General features: G+C 51.2%; 1 protein-coding gene across 4 annotated transcripts in view; it reads right to left on the reverse strand.

Moving 5' to 3' along the window:
- Window positions 1-7,423, reverse strand: part of ZMYM2 (zinc finger MYM-type containing 2) — a 96,140-nt gene extending 88,717 nt beyond the window's left edge. For 2 of the 4 annotated variants that reach the window (XM_069883464.1, XM_069883463.1), the window contains exon 1: window positions 7,309-7,423. The gene's annotated coding sequence lies outside the window, so the exon portion shown is untranslated. The remainder of the gene's footprint in view (window positions 1-7,308) is intronic. The other 2 variants (XM_069883462.1, XM_069883461.1) reach the window with 1 other exon arrangement.
- Between the last annotated feature and the right edge of the window lie 1,364 nt (window positions 7,424-8,787).

Below are 8,787 nucleotides of genomic sequence, written 5' to 3' on the forward strand. Positions count from 1 at the left end.
GTTACCACAAGATACAGAGATCAAAGACAAGGTATGAGATTAAATCATGTGGTTTATTAACACAACTAAATAACAAACACTTAATTTATTAACAATTAAGAGACAGCTTGTTACACGTAAGGAATCTGCAGTCCATAAAAGAGTAGCACACGCTGCGTCTAAAACAAGGGCTAGATTACGGGCTTAAAGCAAAGACCTCCTGTCAACGCTGTCCACAAGTGACAGACAGCACAGAGTTCTCCTGGGGAGGAAGGTATTGCCTTTGCGATAGTAGCCTGAGCTAAAGGTCAGACATGCACAAAGAGAAGTCAAAAGCACACACTGAGATTTAGCTGGTATAGAAAGCAGCAAGTCCAGAAGAGAGACTTGAAGGTCACCCACGCAGAGGTGATAGCTGAGTTTATGAATGAGATTAACAAAATAACTTTTAGAGAAATGCGATGTAGCACTAGAAGTATATGCCAAAGTGGAGAGGTCTTACAGGGATCTAAAGAACAGCAACTCCAGAAAGAAGGTCTTCCCCAAGGTTAACCTTTCAAGGAGAAGGGAGGAGAAAAAAAAAAAAAGAAAAAAAAAAGGATAGAAGTATCATGACTGGGCATTTGTTTAAAGTTCAGTATTGTTACACAGCACGGAGGATCTCAAGGAACACAAGATGCGAATGTGCTTCCAACAGAAGTCCTCAGGAGGAAAACATACAGGTCCCTGTTTATAAGAGTGACTCTGAGCCATAACAGGCCTAAAGCAGAAAACAGTGCACACAGTGATTCTATGGGCTATACCAAATTCTACCATCTTCTTGCAATGCCATACAACAAAATAATCAAGGAAATTGTATGTAGAAACCCATACAAACTCTTCCATAACACCACTGTCTTCTCCTAATGATCTGCTCAAGAGTTACATCAGTGAGCTATGGGGTGAGTATCTAAGCAGTTGTACTGTCAGTAAACAGAGCGTGTGACCAAGTGCACATCACTACTTTGCACAATCTATTGAACAGGGGAAAAGGTGGAATTAAGATGACATCCTGATTAGCATGTGTCCGTAATTATTACAACTGATCAGTACGTCTTCATGGACTTGTGTACAGCACTAGGTACACAGTCTTGGGTATCACATTTAGAAGTTACAGTGACACAAACCGAAGGATTCCAATAACCTTGCAAGAGGTCAGGAAAAAAGTTTATTAATCTTAAAAGTTCAGTAAAGTACATAGTGCCTAATGAATTTACTTTAGGTAAAACAGATAAATATATTAAGTGGTAAGTATATTAGAGACCCAAAGCTATTCTTTCCAGACTACTGCAATGCATGGTTGTCTCATCTCAGCCAAACTTCAATAAAGCAAACAAAAAGCCCACCACAATTCTCTTTGTGCTACTGACACTCAGCATGGTTGAGGAGAGCACTGGTAATGCCCAAGTACATTTCAAACCATAACTGCAGCTACTCCGTTCACTACCCTGAACGCTTGCTTCTGAACCCCTGCCTCAGTGACGAATCCCTGCCCCACCATCAGATTATTATCCAGTGACTGATTGTGGAAGAGGCAGAGAAGGAAGTTATGGTGAAGCTACCTCCAAAACCCTTGGGTAACACAGAGAAAGACGGAATGCTTAAGCATGAGGACAAATCTACAAGGCGTAATTAAATATTCACCAAACAGAGCAGCTTGAAAAAGACACTGGTGGCAATCATGTCGCTGCAGATTCTCAGTTGACCACAGAACTGAATAAACTCTGTTAATTTTATTTATGCTGGACTAGTAAAATCTGAATTTGTCACCTGTATTACAACCATTGATTGAAATAATTTTGTTCTGATAGCAAAACAGATTAAGAAAACACATTTCATCACTGATATGCCCACTCAATGAGATGCTTCAGATGAAGGCTTGAGAATTCCTCAGTGGACAGTTATGATCTAACCTGTCTATTAAGGACAGCCACTGATCTCATCTATTGCAACTGCTGCTGTTCTCATCTATACAGACATAATTAAATTCTGTGTGTGAATCCCATTCCACTCTAGTTTCACAGAATAAATAAGATTGATAATTTCTGGAAGCTCAAAGAAAACAGAAGCTTTAAATTGCAAAAATATAACGAGTGGTGCTGAAATCATAGAATCATTTAGGTTGAAAAAGATCTTGAAGATCATTGAATCCAACCACAAACCTAACACTGCCAAGTTCACCAATAAACCATGTTCTTAAGCATCCCATCGACCCATCTTTCAAATACGTCAAATAGCTGCGGACTCAAACACTCCCCCGTTCAGGCGCTGCTCCTTTTGGTGAAGACACATTCCCTAATTCCCGCTCTAAACCACTCCTGGCGCAATTTGAGGCCATTTCTTCTCATCCTATCACTTGTTACTTGGGAAAAAAGACCAACATCTGTCTCACTACAACCTCTCTCAGATATCTGAAGAGAGTGATAAGGTCTCCCCTCAGTATCCTCTTCCCCAGGCTAAACAGCCTCTATTTCCTCAGCCACTCCTCAAAGGACTTATGCTCCATCCCCTTTACCAGCTTCACTGCCCTTCTCTGGACAGGCTCCAGCCTCTCGATTTCTTTCTTCTAGTGAGGGGCTCAAAACTGAACACAGCATTCGAGGTGCAGCCTTACCGGTACCGAGTACAAGCGGACCATCACTTCCCTAGTCCTGCCGGTCACACACTTTCTGATACAAGCTAAGATGCTATTGGCTTTCTTGGCTACTTGAGCTCACTGCAAGGCAAACAGAGCAGCAACAAATAGGGCTTCTCCCCAAGAAAAGGCAGCAGGACCATCTAAACTGCTTCTACATCAACGCACGCTCCATGGGCAACATCAAGAGCTGGAAGCTGTTGTGCAGCTGGAAAAGTATGATGGCATTCCAGAAGTCCCATACTGCTCCCTTGTAACTAAAATTTCTCTTGGAAGTACAAAACACTGTCTGACAAACTTACAAATCTTGGTCCAAAGCAAAGAATTTCAATACTAGCATCTAAATTGAACAGATCATTCATATACCAAGTTAACATCTACTGCCAGCCGTATCTGCCAGCAGCACGCGGGGTAGGCTACAAGTATGGAAGAGAAACTAAGTCTCCTCTGAACTCTAATCTCTCAGAAACCCAGTTATCGTCCTGGACCACGCACCCAGTAAGATTAAACCGCTGAAATGAAGTTAAAAAGTGTTTTAAGCTGTTAACAGTTTCAGCAGACAACAACAGAACTCCTGTAGCACAAAAGTCTTCAAGAGCCTCATGAGGCAAGGACTACCCCAAAGTTCTCAGAAGTGACAGCTTACTAGCCTGAACTCTTTTGAACTTCAAATTTCAATCCCTTTCCACAGCTAGGCTGAGTTAATTGCCATTTGTGATGTACATGTCTTGCAGAAAAAAAATAAATAGTTCTTCACAAACACTTAATTTTCCACTGGTAACAATACTTGACGCAAATTTTTCATGCAACTCCTCCTTCTGCTTTTGTTGCAGAGCACATCAATTGGCTGCCAACTTTGACACAAGATCACAGAACTTCAGTAATTCTGATTTAGTCCTTGAAACCAAAATGAAAGGTACTGCAAGAACGCAAGACTGTTCATGATGCTGTCGGATGAAAAAATGGAAAGAAAGATGAGAAAAATGTGTTGGTCCCATATCCCTCCACATACTTGAACAAGCTCTGCTGAAAACAAAGAAACGCTTTCACTTTTTCACTGGCATTTGTATATTCTTGCTGATGCAAATCCCTCTTAGCATATTATCCCAAGGTAAGCAACAGCAGAACACAATCATATATTTGAGGTCAAAGGGGATCAATAATATAAAGCAAATTTATTAGATACACTAATTAAAACAGTCTTTTATTAAAAAAAGTTATTTAGTTTAACTACCTCACAACGTCCCATCACCACCATTATTTGACAAAGGGCAGCTGAGAATTTTGGTTCCTGGAGCTGACTTTACAGCAGTAAGCGCCAAATACATGCCCTCCACGTGCCATAGGATACCCCTTCTACCTCCAGTCACGTGCTAGAGAAAAGGCTGTACCACCTCCACCACCACAGTTGAATGAGGACAATGTGCCATCTACTAAGATGCTTTTGTGCAAGACATTAGTGTAATTCACAAACCAGCTGGCAACTGCTTACTGGGGTTTACTGAATCTTAGCTATACAGCTGTTCTTGGCAGTATTCTCATCTTTTCATAGGCAGCCACACAAAGCTGCAATAATTTTTTCAAACCAGCTCCAGTACACAACATCCTTTTTCACTCCCTTCCAACACGACAGCCTCCCTCCTCCCAAAGCATTATTTGCCTTGATCACTCTTAGAAGTAACTTTTTTAACATGAAGCAACATCAAGAAAAGCAGAACAGCTGTTAGACTGTAATGTATAATGAATCAGAAGTAAAATTAGATGATAGCCTTACATCCAAGACACAATAAGAGTTAAAAAAATTAGTTAAAAATTGAAACCTACAGTAATAAGTCAAAGTTTAGAACAGAGCAGTTTATCAATGATAACAGGCTACACAAAATCTTAGTGACTTTCATGAAGTTGGTAATTTTAGAAGCTCAGAATAAATCTAAATCCGATGTTTTCCTCCTAAGCAGTGAGGTTTTGTCAAGAACCAGCTATTCTTTGTACGCCTAAGCCACCAAAAAGTGACAAAGAAAGTTGCAAGCTATGCACACCTGGGAAATCTAAGAGAGTTGGGGTTGTTCAGCCTAGAAAAGAGAAGGCTCCAGGGAGACCTCACAAAAGCCTTCCAGTACTTAAGGACAGTACTTAATGGGGACCTACAGGAAAGCTAGGGAGGGGCTCTTTATCAGGGAGTGTAAGTATAGGATGAGGGGTACTGTCCTTAAGCTGAAACAGGGGAGATTTAGAATAAATATTAGGAAGAAATATTTTTCTGTGAGGGTGTTGAGGCACCGGAACAGGCTACCCAGAGGAGTCATGGATGCCCCATCCCTGGAGGTGTTCAAGGCCAGGCTGGATGAGGCTTTGCGCAACCTGATCCAGTGGAAGGTGTTGGAATGGGATCATCTTTAAGGTCTCTTCCAACCCAAACCATTCTATGATTCTATGATCTACTACGTTAAATGGCAAGGGAGAAGGGGAAAAGAGGATAAAAAAGATGGAGGGAAAATCCCCAACCATTTCAACATAGAAGTGGTGAGGAAGACAACACCACTATGAACACTCCCATAGGCAAGTGAAGGGCTCACAGCGCAAAAGAGGCATCGCCTTTTTGTTCCATCTCCAGCCCCACGTTGCCCACTGGCCCCACCTGGGCTTCTGTGGTGCCATCTCAGCTCCAGAGCGCCCCAACCTCCTCTCCCCATGTGCATATCACATCTTATCATCCCCTCCTTCACCGCACTGCTTTGCCATTTCAGAATACGTGGCCGAAACCCACCCCATGATTAAAAGGAGGCACCAACCGGAGTCAGCTTACACCCCAGATTTTGATAGGAATGGTTGGACTCGATGATCCGGTGGGTCTCTTCCAACCTGGTTATTCTATGATTCTATGAAATCCTACAGAGAAGCACCGGGAACAAGGCTCTTCTTAGCCGACCCAATAACCAACAGAGATTATAACCTGCCTTGAAAATCTCATATGGATAAAATACCAAAAATGCTCACTAGATGATCTTTAAGGTCCCTTCCAACCCAAACTATGCCATGGTTCTAAGAAGCCGTGGCTTTCCCCAGTGACATCCACCCTTCTGGGGATTCCGAAGCACCAGCAAGACGCCCAAACCGCCGACGGCGCCCAACAAAACCCCCCGAGCAAAATCTGTTGGCATAAAGAACCAACACAAAGGAAACGCACTGGAGTTACGCTCTGCAGGCTGCTGGGTTATTTAAATCTCTCTTCCTCCTCTCAGCTTCAAGCCACGCAGGACACGCGATTGGAGAAAGAAGGGAGAAGCTTCCAAGATGGCCAAAGGTGATGTCAATACACGCTCTGGAACTCTAGAGGGCACCCGAAATATGCCCTCCCCCTCCCTCCAGCAGCAGCAGTAGCAGCCCGTCGTCTGCTCGCAGGAGTCGGTGTTGCAGGAGCGGCGTCTGCGGCGGCGGCAGCGCCCGCCCCGAGGAGGAGCCGCCTCCCAGCCGCCGCCGGGGCTTCCCCGGACCCCGCGCATCTTCCCCCCACGAGCCCCGGCGGCTCCTCCTTCTCCCCCTGCCCCCCGGCGAACGCGGCGGGTGGGTCAAGCCCTCCTTAAGCGGGTCCAGTGGAGGCAGGAGTCGGTCCAGAAATAGCGCTCACAATGGAGCTCCCCGCTCCTCGCCGGCCCCTGCCAAGGCTGCACCAAAGCCGGGCTGGAGCTTCAGGGAAAAGCCGCGGGCTCGGAGCGGCGAAGCGCCCCCCGAGCAGCGTCCCCTTCGCCGGGGCAGCGGCCGCCTGCCTCACCCAGCCTCTTCCCTTTCACCCCGACCCTTCAGATAAATAAATAAACCCACAAACAGATGGGAATTGCCCTCCCCGGGGGAAGGCGGGGGGCGTTCTTCCCCACAGAGGAAGACAAGGAGCCCCGGGGGGAACGGCAGCGAAGCGGCTGCACCCAGGGGCGGGTGGGAGCTGATATTGCTCGCTAACTTGCTTCAAGCGGCCCTAAAATCGCTACCCCGAGGTGCGTTGCGGGGTTCGGAGGGACCCCGGCCGCGGCGCCCCATCTCCCCGTCGTTTCGTCGCCCCCTCGCCCCGCGGTGTCGGGGTTTTCTGCCCCCCTGCAGCCGGGCGGCAGCGCTGCCGCCTCCTCTCCGCCATTAGAGGGACCCAGCCGAACAATACGAGACGGGAGCTGCGACGGCGGCAGAACCGGGCAGGGAACGGGGAGGGAGGGAGGGAGAGGCGCCCGCCGGGGAACGGGGGGGCGAGGAAAAGCGCTTGGAGTGGGGGGGGGGGAGGAGAAAGCACCGGGGGCAGAACAACAGCCCGAGGAAAGGAAGGAGGGAGGGAGTTAAAATAGGAGGCGCTAAAGCAGACCCAGCCCTTCCCCCAAATGCCCCTGCCCCCCCTCGCCGAGGCTGCCCCCCAGCGCCCTCGCTTCACCCCCGGTACGGGCAGCGACGGCTCCGAGCGCGGCTGCTCGCAGCGCGGGGGGAAGGCGGAGGGGGCCGGGGGGGCGGCGAGGACAACGAAGCCCCCGCGGGGCACTTGGACAACGCGGGGAGCTGGAAGGCACAGCGGCTGCTCCGCCGTCCCCGCCCTGGGGGGGCAGTTGGGACGCCGCCGCCCGCCCGGCCGCCCCCCCGGGGCTGTGGGCGCCGCGCAGCCCCCGCTCGGCCCTTACCCGGCGCTCGGGGACCCCCGCGGGGGCGCACGCGGCTCCGCTCCGACGCCTCCAACTCTAACTCGCTCCGGTCCCGGGCGAAGCGCAGCGAGCTTGAGCGAAAGGGGGAGGAGGAACCGGGCCAAGCGAGCTCGGGGGGAGACCCGCCTCCCCTGGCCGCGATTGGCTGCCCCGGGGGGCGGGCGCCGGCGCTGCGAGAGCCGGGTGGGCGGCCGGCCCGTCCGTCAGCGCCGCCCGCGCCCGGTTGACCCGCTGAGCTGCCAATCTTCCTCCTGGCCACGCTCGGGGTTCTTCCCACTTTTGATCCATCAGGGCTTTTTTTTTTTTTTTGCCTTTTTTTTTTTTTTTTTTTTTTTTTTTTTTTTTAAGAACCCGGATCGTTGCCCACCCCGGGGCTCGTTTCCCGGCGTTCGAGGGCTGGAGCATCCCGAGCCGCTCTGGGAGAGCCGCAACTTGGAGAAGTTGAGCGGCTGGCTCGGGGAGGTCGCGCATCCCAGCCGCGGGGTCACCTCGCCCTCCTCCTCGTCCCCCGTCGCCGAGCCCCGCGGTTCGCCCCGGGCTCCTCGGAGAGGTCCCACCCTGCTCTCCAGCCTCGCCCGGCCTCGAGCCCGGGGCCGTTCCCACGGGCGAGAATGGAAGCGCTCCCGTAGCAGGGTGGGAGCGCATCCTCCCCCGGAGGGCGCCTGCTCGCCGAGCACCGCGGGGCGGTTTTTGCCCCCAGCGGCCGCCGCGGCTCTCGGAGGAGCCGCCGGTGGTGGGGACGCTGGTGCTGGTGCTGGTGGGAGCAGTGGTGGCGTCCTCCATTTTGTCGGAAGCCGCTGCGGGGAGGCTGGGGCCGAGGCGCCGCGGGGGCCGCCCGGCTCGTTGGCGGCAACCCGGGTCCCCGCGGCTCGGGGGCGGCTCGAGGGCGGCTCGGGGGCGGCTCGGGGCGCGGGCGGCGCCGCGGGGAGCCCGGGCCGCGCTCCCCGCCCGCCCTCCGCCAAGATGGAGGATGCGCACGTCTTCCCTCCGGCACGGCACCCCGGGGCCGCTCCTTCGAGGGCACGGCGAGCGCGGCCTCCAGGCGGGAGCGCCGGCCGCGCTCCGACCCGCTCGCTCCTGCTCCTCTGCCCGGATGAGAAAGAAAGAGCGAGCCCTGCCTCCTCTGTCCCACATCCACCCGTGCCCACTGGGCAGTGTCCCCTGCAGAGGGCCTCTTGCACGTGCAAAGAGCCACCAGCGCCATTTCCCAACCCAGAGCTCCCAGCATCCCACAAGATGAGCTCCTGGAGTCTTGAAGGGCTGGCTCCATTCTCCACCATGCCTGATGGGGTTGGGTGATGGTTTCTGGTCTTCCCACACATGAAAGTTTTGTATCTTCCATTACCCAACAGTAGAGCTAATTCCTTGCCCAAGTTCCCATCTGCAGATAGCAGGCTTCGGTCAACAACTCCAGCCAAAGGCTTCTCCAACACTCAATGTTGATGATGGGAATTGGTG

The sequence above is a fragment of the Phaenicophaeus curvirostris genome, chromosome 1, assembly GCF_032191515.1.
Source record: "Phaenicophaeus curvirostris isolate KB17595 chromosome 1, BPBGC_Pcur_1.0, whole genome shotgun sequence".
Lineage (NCBI taxonomy): Eukaryota > Metazoa > Chordata > Aves > Cuculiformes > Cuculidae > Phaenicophaeus > Phaenicophaeus curvirostris.